We start from the raw sequence: 14,657 nt of genomic DNA, 5'->3' as shown, positions 1-14,657 counted from the left end.
CAGTCATGCTTTGTTTGCCAGTAAGGACATGAAATAGGTCTTAAATTGCATTCATAAGGGTCCTAAAAAGGTCTTAAAGTCCTAAATTTAACTTGTTGACACCTGCGGAAGTGATATGCTGGTGATATTGATTATGAAATCATAACCAACCATAGGAATGGTCAAGCTAGAGTAGGGGAGAAATAACGCATTGTAAGACTGGAATTTCCCCACTTGCGATTAATAAAGTGTTGTTTTATCGCATGGAGCAATACTGTGCTGATGTGGTGTGGTACTGTACACAAAGATAGTCTAATGTGCGCGTAAGAAAAAGTGAACAGGCGAGAACAATTTTACTTCAGTGAGTCATTATTTAAATGGCGGTCTTGCAAGCCTATGGGACTTGTAATACCCTCCCAGATTTGTTCCGACACCGACTCTGCCTGCGCTGGCAGGAGAAGAACAGTGTTACGTCTTAACTAGCAACAGCAATTAGGCTCTATAGCACATCATCCTACTGTCGGGGAAGCAGTGACCCCCCTACTGTCAGAGCAATACCGAATCACACTGCACTGATTACTGTTCCCTGGGTTGTAATATTATTCTGACTACAATCAATTAAAAACTAAAATCATACAGCTAATTTCATAATCTTAAATGTTTGTATGCTGTTGTACGCTTGTAAATACTCGTCTTGTAAATTCTCCCAGTCATGTTTGTCAAAGTGTGTACTTATTTTTTTTGCTGCTGCAGCACTGAAGTATTTTCTCTCCACCACCCCTTTCTGCAATGTGTGGAATGCCAGTAGTCTTTCTTCTCTACTGTTTATTTGTATGCTCATAAGTTTACTACAAATCTATAGCTGTTACCATGAAGAATGCTAACAGCTTGACCACTTTTTCCTGGAAGTGGACTACACGAAAGCAACCTAATACTCCATCAATGAAGCAACGGCAACTAGCCTAGAACATTTGACTAAAAACTCACACCATACTGATCTGTGAAAGTCTCTCATCCTATTACCATTAATTCTTCTTAACAGGTGGCTGTTTTTAATCCACAGTGTTAATTAATGCTTTCGTGTTTTGGGAGAGTTATTTAATAGTTCAGCACTTAATCATGGCCAAGTAGGATCTTTTCCTTTCTCTCCAGTTATGGTCCTCTCTCCATATGACATGTACCTCATAAGGTCCTTCATGCAGTCATCCTGCTGATAAAATCAAGCACAAAAATCCTAAACACTGTGTATATGCAAGATAGAGAAAGGTACACTGACATCTTGAGCCCATCTTTTGTTTAGCCCTGGTTTTGTTATTATTACATTACATCAATCCCTTCAAGATTTAGTGATTTTGCAATCGCAGAAATGAATGCAAAATCAAGCAAACTCCACAATATTCAGAGGAACTTGCATTGATTGACATTGATTTCCTGCAGATTTGAGCCAAGGTGCGCCATGTGATGTCATTACAACGCGCACGCGGGTAAAGTCCTCGTTGATTCACGTCTGTTCAACACGAGCACAACTAAAAGGTCTCATTTACCAACAAACATCATTGCGAAAGACTGTTCAAAACAATATTGTGCAATTGCAATTTCACCATCCATCCATTTTCTATACTGCTTATCCTACAGGGTCACAGGGAACCTGGAGCCTATCCCAGCAAGCATGGGGCACAAGTCAGGGTACACCCGGGACGGTGTGCCAATCCTTCGCAGGGCGCATTCACATACAAATTCACACACTACAGACACTTTGGACATGCTAATCAGCCTACCATGCCGGTCTTTAGACTGGGGGAGGAAACCGGAGTTCCCGGAGGAAACCCCCGCAGCATGGGGAGAACACGCAAACTCCACACACACACAGGGCAACGGCGGGAATCGAACCCCCAACCCTGGCGGTGTGAGTCAAACATGCTAACCACTGAGCCACGGTTGTAATTTCGCCAATTCGAGTAATTTTCTGGAAAAAAAAACAAACAAAAAAAAAAAAAAAAAACACAACAACAACTCAAGCAGCATCATAAATTTTGAAAAGAGCCACAGCACAATCATTCATTTTTGGCTGCAAAAACACTAAACTAAATCCTGCATGGACTGTTACATGTAGCTGATTCTAGCGAACTTGTTGCCTTGTCGAACAATTACAAGGACATTGCATGAGGCAGACAGTTATAAAACTCTACATTCTTCAGAACCCAATTAATTGTTATTTATATTCTTAAGGTAAAAACTCAGTCATAAATAATTAGTCTGCTTCAAACACCATCTAGCGCTATGTTTAGAAGGTCTTCCTATTAGACCTTACTAACTACTAACTGCTCCTCTGAATAAACACAGAGCAGTACTTGTGGTTGTGTTTCATTCTAAGCCATGCAGCATTAAGCAGGAACATTTAGCCACCGGCCTATAATTGTTAGAGTCAGAGTCATTTTCCCTGCAAGTAACACTGTTCTCATCTGGTGCTCGATTAGGTCATCAGTATTTTAGGAGAGGAGTGAAGTCATGGATGCAGTAAGCAATAAATAATATAGAATTAAAAAGATAAATATATAATAAGCAATAAAATTGCGAGTGATTAAAGTGTTTAAACGTTTTTGAGAAATGGAGTACTTAAAACAAGAAACGTAGCGGCAATCTGAATCAAATCATGCTGATTTCATAAGGAGGTAAAACAAAGCGCATGATTATAACGCAGGGGTGTAAAGCAGATTTCATCTGCGCTGTTCGTTTTTAAAAAAAAAATTTTATTCATAGTTGTGCAGTGGACAAAAGAATGAAAATAAATAGTCCCTACTGAGGTTTGCAATACAAATGCTTTCATTTGGAATGCAGGTTTAAAATTAGTGCATTTCGTGGTGGTGCAACACATCCTCCTCTCCTCCTGTAAATATAGTGCAAGTTATCCGTTCCACATCCTGTCGTCCTATGCTTTACATACAGTGAGGGAAAAAAGTATTTGATCCCCTGCTGATTTTGTACGTTTGCCCACTGACAAAGAAATGATCATTCTATAATTTTAATGGTAGATTTATTTGAACAGTGAGAGACAGAATAACAACAAAAAAATCCAGAAAAACGCATGTCAAAAATGTTATAAATTGATTTGCATTTTAATGAGGGAAATAAGTATTTGACCCCTCTGCAAAACATGACTTAGTACATGGTGGCAAAACCCTTGTTGGCAATCACAGAGGTCAGACGTTTCTTGTAGTTGGCCACCAGGTTTGCACACATCTCAGGAGGGATTTTGTCCCACTCCTCTTTGCAGTTCTTCTCCAAGTCATTAAGGTTTCGAGGTTGACGTTTGGCAACTCGAACCTTCAGCTCCCTCCACAGATTTTCTATGGGATTAAGGTCTGGAGACTGGCTAGGCCACTCCAGGACCTTAATGTGCTTCTTCTTGAGCCACTCCTTTGTTGCCTTGGCCGTGTGTTTTGGGTCATTGTCATGTTGGAATACCCATCCACGACCCATTTTCAATGCCCTGGCTGAGGGAAGGAGGTTCTCACCCAAGATTTGACGGTACATGGCCCCGTCCATCGTCCCTTTGATGCGGTGAAGTTGTCCTGTCCCCTTAGCAGAAAAACACCCCCAAAGCATAATGTTTCCACCTCCATGTTTGACGGTGGGGATGGTGTTCTTGGGGTCATAGGCAGCATTCCTCCTCCTCCAAACACGGCGAGTTGAGTTGATGCCAAAGAGCTCCATTTTGGTCTCATCTGACCACAACAGTTTCACCCAGTTGTCCTCTGAATCATTCAGATGTTCATTGGCAAACTTCAGACGGGCATGTATATGTGCTTTCTTGAGCAGGGGGACCTTGCGGGCGCTGCAGGATTTCAGTCCTTCACGGCGTAGTGTGTTACCAATTGTTTTCTTGGTGACTATGGTCCCAGCTGCCTTGAGATCATTGACAAGATCCTCCTATGTAGTTCTGGGCTGATTCCTCACTGTTCTCATGATCATTGCAACTCCACGAGGTGAGATCTTTCATGGAGCCCCAGGCCGAGGGAGATTGACAGTTCTTTTGCGTTTCTTCCATTTGCGAATAATCGCACCAACTGTTGTCACCTTCTCACCAAGCTGCTTGGCAATGGTCTTGTAGCCCATTCCACACTTGTGTAGGTCTACAATCTTGTCCCTGACATCCTTGGAGAGCTCTTTGGTCTTGGCCATGGTGGAGAGTTTGGAATCTGAATGATTGATTGCTTCTGTGGACAGGTGTCTTTTATACAGGTAACAAGCTGAGATTAGGAGCACTCCCTTTAAGAGTGTGCTCCTAATCTCAGCTCGTTACCTGTATAAAAGACACCTGGGAGCCAGAAATCTTTCGGATTGAGAGGGGGTCAAATACTTATTTCCCTCATTAAAATGCAAATCAATTTATAACATTTTTGACATGCGTTTTTCTGGATTTTCTTGTTGTTATTCTGTCTCTCACTGTTCAAATAAATCTACCATTAAAATTATAGACTGATCATTTCTTTGTCAGTGGGCAAACGTACAAAATCAGCAGGGGATCAAATACTTTTTCCCCCTCACTGTACATCAGACTTTTACTAGGATCATTAATTAACGTGCATGGATGACATGACCTTTTCACAATCAGGAACACAGGTATGTGAAAACACTTAGAAAATAAAGACCCTAGCCAGGCTCAAATAATATTGCTTAATACAGGAATTGCGATGTGGGGAAAGAACACCACAACTCAGACGAAACGTTCGCCCACAGCATGACACAATGTGCTGTATGAAAACCTTTATCAGGAGTAGATAAGAACCAGCTACACTTTTCCTCTACCAGGAATTCATACACATTTTCTCCCTCTTGGTTTGCAATAAATGCACCATATTAGGTTTCCAGGCAACCAAAATATGAGACTGGGCAGCACAATAAAGCTTTTACTTGCCCAGTAGGCTTGCTAATTATTTTTCACTTGTCCACCAGTGACTGTGTTGGACAGATTCACCGCATCTTTGTGTGTTTAAAGTGCATGTTTCATAATTTAACGCCATAATTTCCACTCCTTGCAAATTTTTTAATTACGTAACCGTTTTTGAGAAGATAAACAAGTGCGTGTTTGGATGTATGAGAAGGACATCATTAAGTAAGTAGAAAAGGAGACCGGCTCACTCAGATAATACCCTATAGTCACACAACAGTTAATAAGCCTATATTAACCAAACCTAAACACACAAAAACATGTGCTTATTAGTCTACATGAGAAATGGGAACTAACAGAAATACCAGTCTGAGCTAAACCAGATCTCCAGAACTCTTAGCACCTGCAGAAGTGGGAGGGGGAATTTGTGCGTGTATGCGTGCGTGCATACACTGATGAATCTTCTCTGCTGCATAGCCAGTCAATTGCTCAGTAGAGTGAAACACAAGCTTTTACCCAGCGCTCAATCTCTGCTCAGCACTAATCCACCACGTAAATCACATCGACTCCCAACTCAATACTCTGGCATGGTGGGTATATGCTACAGTAAATAAAACCCTAGGCACTTAATACGGGAGTACAAAGATAAAAAGAGATAAACAGAAAAGTAAAAACACATACAACGCTGCAATTTAACAGACCAATATTATTTGTCAAAAGGGGACAAATCCATGCACTGAATACAGCTACTGTAAACTGAATTAAGGGTTTGAAGGGTGGAGGGGGGGGATGGAAGCATGTTGCGATGGCCACTGAGGCTGGATAATGTGACACTAATGAGAGGGGACAGAACCAGGCTACAGGCGACTGGCTGAGCCTCATCCGGGAGCGACCCCGTGGACCATCACCAACCCCCAACCCTTACCACTCTCCAATAAAACTTTATTGAAACATTTGGAAATGACTGAAGAACAATGGATTAAGCCAATCCTGAATGGTGTGAGGAGGTTTTTTTTGTTTTTTTTTCCCCAGAAAGGTCTGGAACAACACTTATTACAGTTATAAAAATTGAACTAGTCAAAAAATAAATAATAATAATAAAAAAAATTAAATCATAAGATGACTTGTACAATTCTAACTATCTCTCCCACTCAAACCAAGACGGTCTTGCTTACACAAGACATGTAGGATTTTGACTCCCCACTGACTCAAAAGGTCATGAGTAATTTACTATGAAACACTTCCTAAAGCAAAAAAAGGACTATCATAAGGATGTGACTAACAGTAGAGCTTCAAGCTAAGATTTGACTCACTTTTGCACATGTATAACAAATCTAAAGCTACAATGTTTTAAAAAGAATTACTTGTTGCAATGTAGGGACAATGAAGGCCATTAAAATTATGATAAGAGTCATTTAGCTTTCAAAGTAACAATTCAAAGTAAATCATAAGCCTAAGCTTCTATATGGGAAAACCTCACTGCATCACAGGTGTTTTAAAAACTTTGTTTAGTCAAGCATGCAAAAGTAACTACGACGTGCTTGTTCCTTTTTCGAGTATCAATAGCAAAGTAGCCACCTTATCACCATGACGCAAACTCCGGTGGCCTGGTGGAAAAATAAAACCATTGTGATACATGTAGCCTTCCATTCTACTTCCTTACGCTCCTTACGTCCTGACATTTTCTTTTGCAACAAGAGAAGGTTATAACTCGTCCTGATAGTGCACCCAGCCATACAATAACAGATATAAATAAAATACTGCCGCCACCATACATTGGGGATGACAATTGCTCAAAGTGTTGATGCTACTCCCTACGGAGAAGAAGAAATTCTCATTGTTCTCCACTGAGGATAGGAATATTTCAAAGTGGGGATATTGTTCTTTATTGAAGTGAAGAACTGCAATACTGTTCTCTACTGAGGGCGAGCATATGGGGTGCGATAAAGCAAAATTCGATCATTAAAATCGGGTTAAGGTAGATGGTGAGCTCCATGTAGCCACTTTACAAATGTGACCAGCCAGCTGAGATCACTCACTGTACACATGGCTGGGCTCATCTGCAAGCGAGGGTGGGCAGTCGGAAGGACACTTAATACGCTGTAGTGCTAATACCTTAGTCAAGAATGGTGGGCTGCTTGAATTTGGACCCTGTGTGCTGATCGATAAATGTATGCAATTCTCCATTTCGTTTAGAGCTGGTCAGCAAAAAAGCTGTCTTAAGCAAAAGCCACTTTATATTTGCATCTTCATTGAATCATCTGCCAAGTCACAGGATCACACACCAAGTAGAATCAGAGTTTATCCAATTTCTCACCAAGACCATCTTTTCATCAAATGGCCTTGGGCTGATTGTATTAGTCTGCACTTGATGGTGACTGCAATTCTCACATGCCCAATTGGACAGAATCAAAACGGTAACCAAAGAGGATTTGCCATTAAATACATCAATATAACGGACATCTGAATAGCACAGAAACTATTAAATAAGTAATATGTATAGCATCCAGATTTTATTTTCTCTTTTTGTTTGTTGGTCCAGAATACATCACATTCCTGCAGTGCTATGGCTCTGTCCTTTGGCTCAGTCTGTGAAGTGTGGGTCTGTTTAGCCATTCTGAGCACCAAAACAAAATGCAGTTCGCAAGCCAAAAGATATAGCATGTTTGGTTCACATCCTGAAGTTAGTCAAACGGCTCTCTTGTTGCAATCAAACCACGTGCAAGTTCACTTAGAACTGAAATGAGACCAACTCGCTCAGATGCTCTCGATCGGTTTTGTTTTGGGCTGTATTCGAGTGTGATCGTTGTGTTCTCACACACACTAAGGGGAAATAAGGAACCAGGATTTGATTCAGAAAGAATAAACGCACATATGAAAGCACTCTGAAGCATTCCCAAAACAGTAGCCTAGCACCTGCTCTGTGGGTTCTCAACAGAAATCCACATTTCCTGCTTTCTGGAGTCCCGAAAAGAGGAATTCAAGAAAGAGGAATAAGCTTCTCTTGTTCGCATCTAGTGCCAATCAGTGTGAGCATGCCACTGCCAGGTTACGTGCCAAAGCTGCAGAGACAAGCCAACAAGTTGAAGGAAGCGTCAGAGCATGCAAATAAACAGCTGGCTCTAGATAAGTTTATCAGTGGCTCTGCTCGACCTGCATGGCAGATGTGGGCCACTGAGGTGTGCTTTACACCAATCTCCCTGATCCAAGCCCGCTCGCTCACTCATCAACCACTGCATCTGCCAACAGATGGCTGAAGTACACACCCTGGTCTCTCTTCACCCCAAACCAACTGATTTACTAAAACTTAATACCACAGTAAATTAGCCTTTACTGACTCCGGCAGTACTGAAATTAGTACTCAGTACACTCTGGCTAATTCAAAAACCTTCATTGAGAAACATTAAAACATGTCCAATAATGATAATACTAGTAATAGTACTAATAATGATAACACATATTACTTTATTTTCCACTTTAAGTCCAAAACAGCCAAGTAATTTACATTTACAAAAGGAAATGATTCAGTTACTTATGAAGGAGCACATGGCATACAAATCTATGACAATACTACAAATCGTGAAGTGTACTTAATGAGGATTTTTGTTGCCCGTGTCAGTGTTTTTTTTCTTCTTCCCCCCTCAGCAGAGCCTGCTGACTCGACAGTTTTAAATGTTTCTACTGCACATACCACCTAATAGGTAACAGGCAGCTATAGGTTTCCCTGAGGCTGAATCACAACATACAGCAACGTCAACACTTCTCATTCAGACAGAAAGGCTAAACAATGGCAGCCTGTGTGTACTGCACTCATGTTTAGCCCACACAGGGTCAGACAGCGGAAACTACACAAACCACACACTGTTGGAAATTGAGAGACAAAAGCAGGACGGATCAGAGTCAAAAGGCAGAAAAATGTGGAGCGATTTGCGTAAGTGGTTAATAAAAATAGAACAGGTTAAGTAGTCAATCAGTTATTTTATGGGCAAAGAAAAACCCTAAGACCAGTAAACATGGACCACTGAACATGTGTGAACTTGTGAGGGTACAATTAAATGTATAATTAAACTGCTGCTTTAAAGCTCTGCACAAAGCCTGACTGTCTGACAGCCTACCATCACTGTCTACAAGAGTTTTAGATACATCACCAATCTACATATGCATGGAAGTGTTTCACCAAAGGCACTGCAGCACAAAAATCAGTAAATTTAATCCATCCTTAAGGGATAGCAGTCAGTTGTCACCACTAAGGTCCTAAAAACAAAAGAGCAAGACTTCTTTTCTCTCTCACTATTTTCTAGCGACAGTTAAGATCATAATAATGAGAAATCCAACAAAGCAATAGAGACAGCAATGTAGTAGCAGACAAGATAGTTCCAGAACGCAGGGCAGCTATACAACACGACTGTGCTAAACGATCTACAAGTTCACGAGCATGATGGTATTGATCAAGGATGGCAGTATTAACACTAAAGTTGAAGCTGTTGAAGGGCAGATTGAAAGACTAAAGTGCTGCTGCATCCCACTGGCTCCACTATTAGAAGGTAGAGGAACAGCATTGTGGGTAATGGAGGAAAATATTAACCAAAGTAAAAATAGACCAACATGTTGATGAAAGAAGTTGAAAAATAGTAAACTCTGAATTTCATTCCAAAAATCAATCTTGGACGCCACATTAATGATAAAAATTAATAAGCAAGTCATACAGGGAGGATTTTTCCTTTAAAATTATCGTAACTTTATGACAGCTTTAGAAAACTGGGTCCATTTCTGTTCACGGCGGAGAAATAACCCAATAACGCCATAATTTAGAATTTGCCAGTGCCAATAATTTAGTATACCATAATTCCACAAATAAACAGAATACAGTATAATGTTCTCACATGCTTCAATAGATCATCAGTCTATATATGATGCTCTATACATGATACAGTCACTACAGTGGACAGCATTTTGGGACGTGTTAATGCTCCCCATTGAAATTCTGTCCCATTCCATATAGCGCAAGTATAGCTGTTTTCTCAAGTCCTCATATTTGACAAATGTGAAGACGTGCCTCATGGTGTGCCTCACTGGAATAGCAGTCATACATTTTGTATTCAGCACACAAGAGTTTCAAAGTTTGAAACGTGGTGAACTGAAATACTGCTCCATCTAATGCAACTGATGAATATGCATCACAATTATGCAAAACAACCATAAAAGAAGTAATTATCATGATATGGAAATGTAACATCAGAACCTATTTAGAATGGAGTGCTTTAACAACACATTGCAGTCAAACCATTGGAGAGTGAGAAGGAGAAGAGTCTTCTTTATCTTCATGAGGATGCAGTTTTGAACACACCAATGGACAGAGGTAAATACTTGAGACAGCTTAAAATCTGACAAAAGCACCTTTCTTAAGGCTGCCTTTAGTGCGTTTATTAGCCTTAAGAAATTTTAAAGGACGCAAGACAACTCGCATTTTGAATGTGTGAACAGCAGCAGCGATTCAGATACTGATTTACCGCATGAGCACCCAGAACAATAAATACAGGGACTACAGTTATTGACGAAATCGATCCTTCTAAGTTACAAACCAACCCTGAATGAAGGTAAACGGTCTCCCCAAGGAAGCAGAAGCACTAGAGCAGAGATAATGAATAGGTCAGAAATACAACACTGAAATTGCATAGTAGGTTGTAATTTACACGCCTTTCATCGTCCTACTTGAATCTAAAGGTAGGACACTACCTTACTAGACACATCTGATGGTTTCTTAACTCATAAATAATGATGCACCTACAAAGGTAATTTCAGAGTGTTCATTTAGATGCACAAAAGAGCATTTTTGTGACATTTTTTTTTTCCCCTCGATGAGCCCTTGGAACCTGAAGTGACGGATTTAACGCCAAGTAAACTTCAGGAGCAGAACTCGCCCGAAGCTACAGAGAGATCATGCTTGAATCACGGTCTCCTTTGTGGAAACAGGGCAGTCCCTGTAGAGTACGAATGAGAGAACGGGGCAGGCAGAGCTAAAAACTAGTGTGTGGAGAAGAGTATACAAGTGCCCACCTCTGGAACCTCCAGAAGAAGTAATCAGGGTTAGGCAAGAAGAGCCATCGGCAAGCATTTGGCTGAATCCCAGGAGGATCTAAGGTGGCACCATATCAGTCACCTCTATTTTTACACTCATGACCTCTTCATAGTAGCAGCATTACTGTCCATTCTGGAACATGGGTGCTAAAATGCATTTGCTGTTAATTCATGTCAATGCTCTGCAACATTCCCAAGCTCTAGGAACCAAAAAAACCATCCCAGTGTGCTTCAGTTCCCAGTACGAGTACATGTGCACACACACAGCCTGGTCTGGACATACATGCTTGGCTACCTGTGTGTGAAACAGGATGCTGCAAGGTGTAACTGCACATAATGCAATGCTTTCGGGACACTCTCGACTCTTATTAGACGTCAATTGCAAAGATAAGCAGTTACACATATCTACCAGGCGATAGAATTGCCTATTAGTGTATTAGCACACACACAGCATGCTGGCTCTCAGGAGAATAGAGGACAGTAAACGGGATGGCTTTGTCTGCACGAGCGCTTTATACACCCCGAGCTCATGTTACATGCCATGCAAATCCTTCCTTTCTATTGTAACCGATTCGTTCGGATTGAGATTCCCGTTCAAGTGCAAACGACTCAGATGAATCCCAGCGACAAAATGACAGTCTACAGGAGGATAGCTACGTGCAATAAATACGGGAACAAATTCGCCGATAAAGCGATTTTTTTTTTCCTCAACCGGAGAGACCGGGCTTTAATCAGAGGGAGAACGCAGAGAAAACGAGTTGAGACTGAAAGTTCAGCACATGTTCAAAAGCAGAAACAGAAACCTTTACCTTTTCATCGCTGAATCATATTTCTTCCAGCTGAACGGTTTGTAGAGCTGCAACTCTCTCTCTCTCTCTCTCTCTCTCTCTCTCTCTCTGGCTTCTCTGTCAGTCGCTTATTAAGTTTAATGATTCCTCTCAACAAACAAAAAAAAAACAACACTAAAATACTTCGCGTCTTCTTCACAGCCCGGATATCGACCTCACGGCTACTACATACCTGACTTTCCCTACATGTCCGCCTGCCCAAAGTAAACACGTTGATGTGGAAGTGATTTCTTTCTTTCTTTCTTTCTTTCTTTTTTTAAGGAAACATTCCTCCGCCTGCCCTGCTCTGCTCTACTCTACTCTACTCAGCTTTACTCAGCTTTACGCTGCTCGGCGTTGTTGTGGCCTGCGGTGGCAAATGACGGTACTGAGCTGTGTCTCAACGACTCCACCACTCTTCAATGGAGCTCAGTTTTCTATGTCTTCTGTCGCCACCCAGCGGAGAACGGAAGTAATGCACAAACCCTCACGCCTCATTGACAAAAATGAAAAAAAGCCCAAATACAGAATGGCTCCTTGCTGGAAACAAGTGCACTAGAAAGCGTGCACTTGCCATTATTGTACACCCTACATAGTGCATTTATATAGGGAGAAGTGAGTCGTTTGGGATTCTGTGGAAAATAACATAAATGACAGACTTCTGTTATTTATTTATTTTTCTTAAAAAAAAGAAAGGATTGTCTTCATATCGTGTTACCCTGGGTACATAAACATAAGTTAAAGGACAAGGATGAACGGTGGCTTAGTAGTTAGCACGTTTGCATTGCACCTTCGGGGTTCGGGTGCTTTGGGAGTTTCCTCTGGTTACTCTGGTTTCCTCCCCCAGTCCAAAGAAGAAGGCTGATTGACATTTCCAAATTGTCCGTAGTGTGTGCGATTGTGCCCTGTGATGTCTAAGCTGTCCACCGTCTTGTGCCCTAAGTTCCCTGGAATAGGCTCCAGGCTGCCCTGCGTAGGATAAGTGGTATGAAAAATCGATGGATGGGTGAATAGTTAAGGGACATTACATTCTTTTAAACATAACACACAGATTTATCTATTTAATCATTCAAAAGATTGTTGTAATAATTGATTAATTGATTAATGAATCAATTAATTAATTGATTGCAAACTAAACCTGTGTTTACAAAATCGTATTAGCTTGTAATGCTATGAAGTGAATTCATATATATTGGGACATTTTTAAAATTTCAAATTATCAAAGCGTTTTCCATTAATCAAACAAAATACCTCAACACATACATTTGAGAATTTCTCAATGTGTTGACTATCTACGTCTGAAGGAAAAATGTTTAGACTTATATTTTTTGTCAAGACTGGCTGAAAACCATGTTGATGGCCTGTTGATGGGAATTTGGGACACATATTTTCACTGTTTTAACTTAATTTACTTCCACCCTCAATTGCATGTTTAAAACCCACCAACAAAACAAATTTCAATAAACCGGTATTGAAACAAATATTCTCCAAATTCATCAATATATTTTAATCTTATATGAACAACAGACTAAGTAACAACAGACTAAGTAAAATTGACTACATATTATGATGTTGGCCTGAGTAACATTCTATAATTAAATTCCTACAGCAATAACAACATTAACAGGGATTACAAATCAACAAAAACAATTATTATTATTATTTATTTATTTTTACAAAGCAATATTTTCCATTTTTCAATACTTTAGATTTTCCTGATTCTAATAAACCAATCTTTTCCGAAATTTAATTGGGACATTCAGGGGGCATGGTGGTTTAGTGATTATCACATTTGCCTTGCACCTCCGGGGTTGAATCCTGCCTCTACCCTGTGTGTGCATAGAGCTTACATCTTCTCCTCGTGCTTTGGGGGTTTCCTCCAGGTACTCTGGTTTCCTCCACCAGTCCAAAGACATGCACTGTAGACTGATTGGCATTTCCAAATTTTCCGTAGTGTGTAAATAGGTGAGCGAATGTATGTGCACTTGTGCCCTCTGATGGGCTGGCCTTGTTTCCTTATTTCCCTGGGATAAGCTCCAGGCTCCCTGTGACCCTGTGTAGGATAAGCGGTATGGAATATGGATGGATGGACTTTGAACATATGGTAATTAATTTATAATATTTTTTGAAGTAGCAGTATAACACAGGATAAAAATAAAATCAATCTCTACAATTTTATAGAATATAGAATTTTACAGAATTTTTATAGAATTTTCTCTTCTATAAGAAGAGAAGTTGCAATAAACACAGTCACTCAGATGGGGGCGACTGTAGGCTGCTTAAACCAAGTGAGCAAAGAAGTGTTAATAACCTTTTATATATATATATATATATATATATATATATATATATGTGTGTGTGTGTGTGTGTGTGTGTGTGTGTGTGTGTGTGTATGTATATATATATATATATATATATATATATATATATATATATATATATATATATATGTATATACACGCAGTGCATCCGGAAAGTTTTCACAGCGCTTCACTTTTTCCACATTTTGTTATGTTACAGCCTTATTCCAAAATGGATTAAATTAATTATTTTCCTCAAAATTCTACAAACAATACCCCATAATGACAACGTGAAAGAAGTTTGTTTGAAATCTTTGCAAATTTATTAAAAATTAAAAACAAAAAAAAAAGCACATGTACATAAGTATTCACAGCCTTTGCCATGACGCTCAAAATTGAGCTCAGGTGCATCCTGTTTGCACTGATCATCCTTAAGATGTTTCTACAACTTGATTGATTCTACAACTTGTCCACCTGTAGTAAATTCAGTTGATTGGACATGATTTGTAAAGGCACACACCTGTCTATATAAGGTCCCACAGTTAACACTGCATGTCAGAGCACAAACCAAGCCATGAAGTC

At 40.1% G+C, this 14,657-nt stretch overlaps 1 protein-coding gene across 2 annotated transcripts in view; it reads right to left on the bottom strand.

The window, feature by feature from the left end:
• LOC128612276 (BTB/POZ domain-containing protein 7-like) overlaps positions 1-13,283 on the bottom strand; it is a 43,622-nt gene extending 30,339 nt beyond the window's left edge. For both annotated transcript variants that reach the window (XM_053632257.1, XM_053632259.1), the window contains exon 1: positions 11,758-13,283. The gene's annotated coding sequence lies outside the window, so the exon portion shown is untranslated. The remainder of the gene's footprint in view (positions 1-11,757) is intronic.
• Between the last annotated feature and the right edge of the window lie 1,374 nt (positions 13,284-14,657).

This window comes from Ictalurus furcatus, chromosome 9 (assembly GCF_023375685.1).
Source record: "Ictalurus furcatus strain D&B chromosome 9, Billie_1.0, whole genome shotgun sequence".
Taxonomy (NCBI): domain Eukaryota; kingdom Metazoa; phylum Chordata; class Actinopteri; order Siluriformes; family Ictaluridae; genus Ictalurus; species Ictalurus furcatus.
The sequence above is the reverse complement of the archived record's forward strand: the minus strand, read 5'-3'. Positions and strand labels throughout refer to the sequence as shown.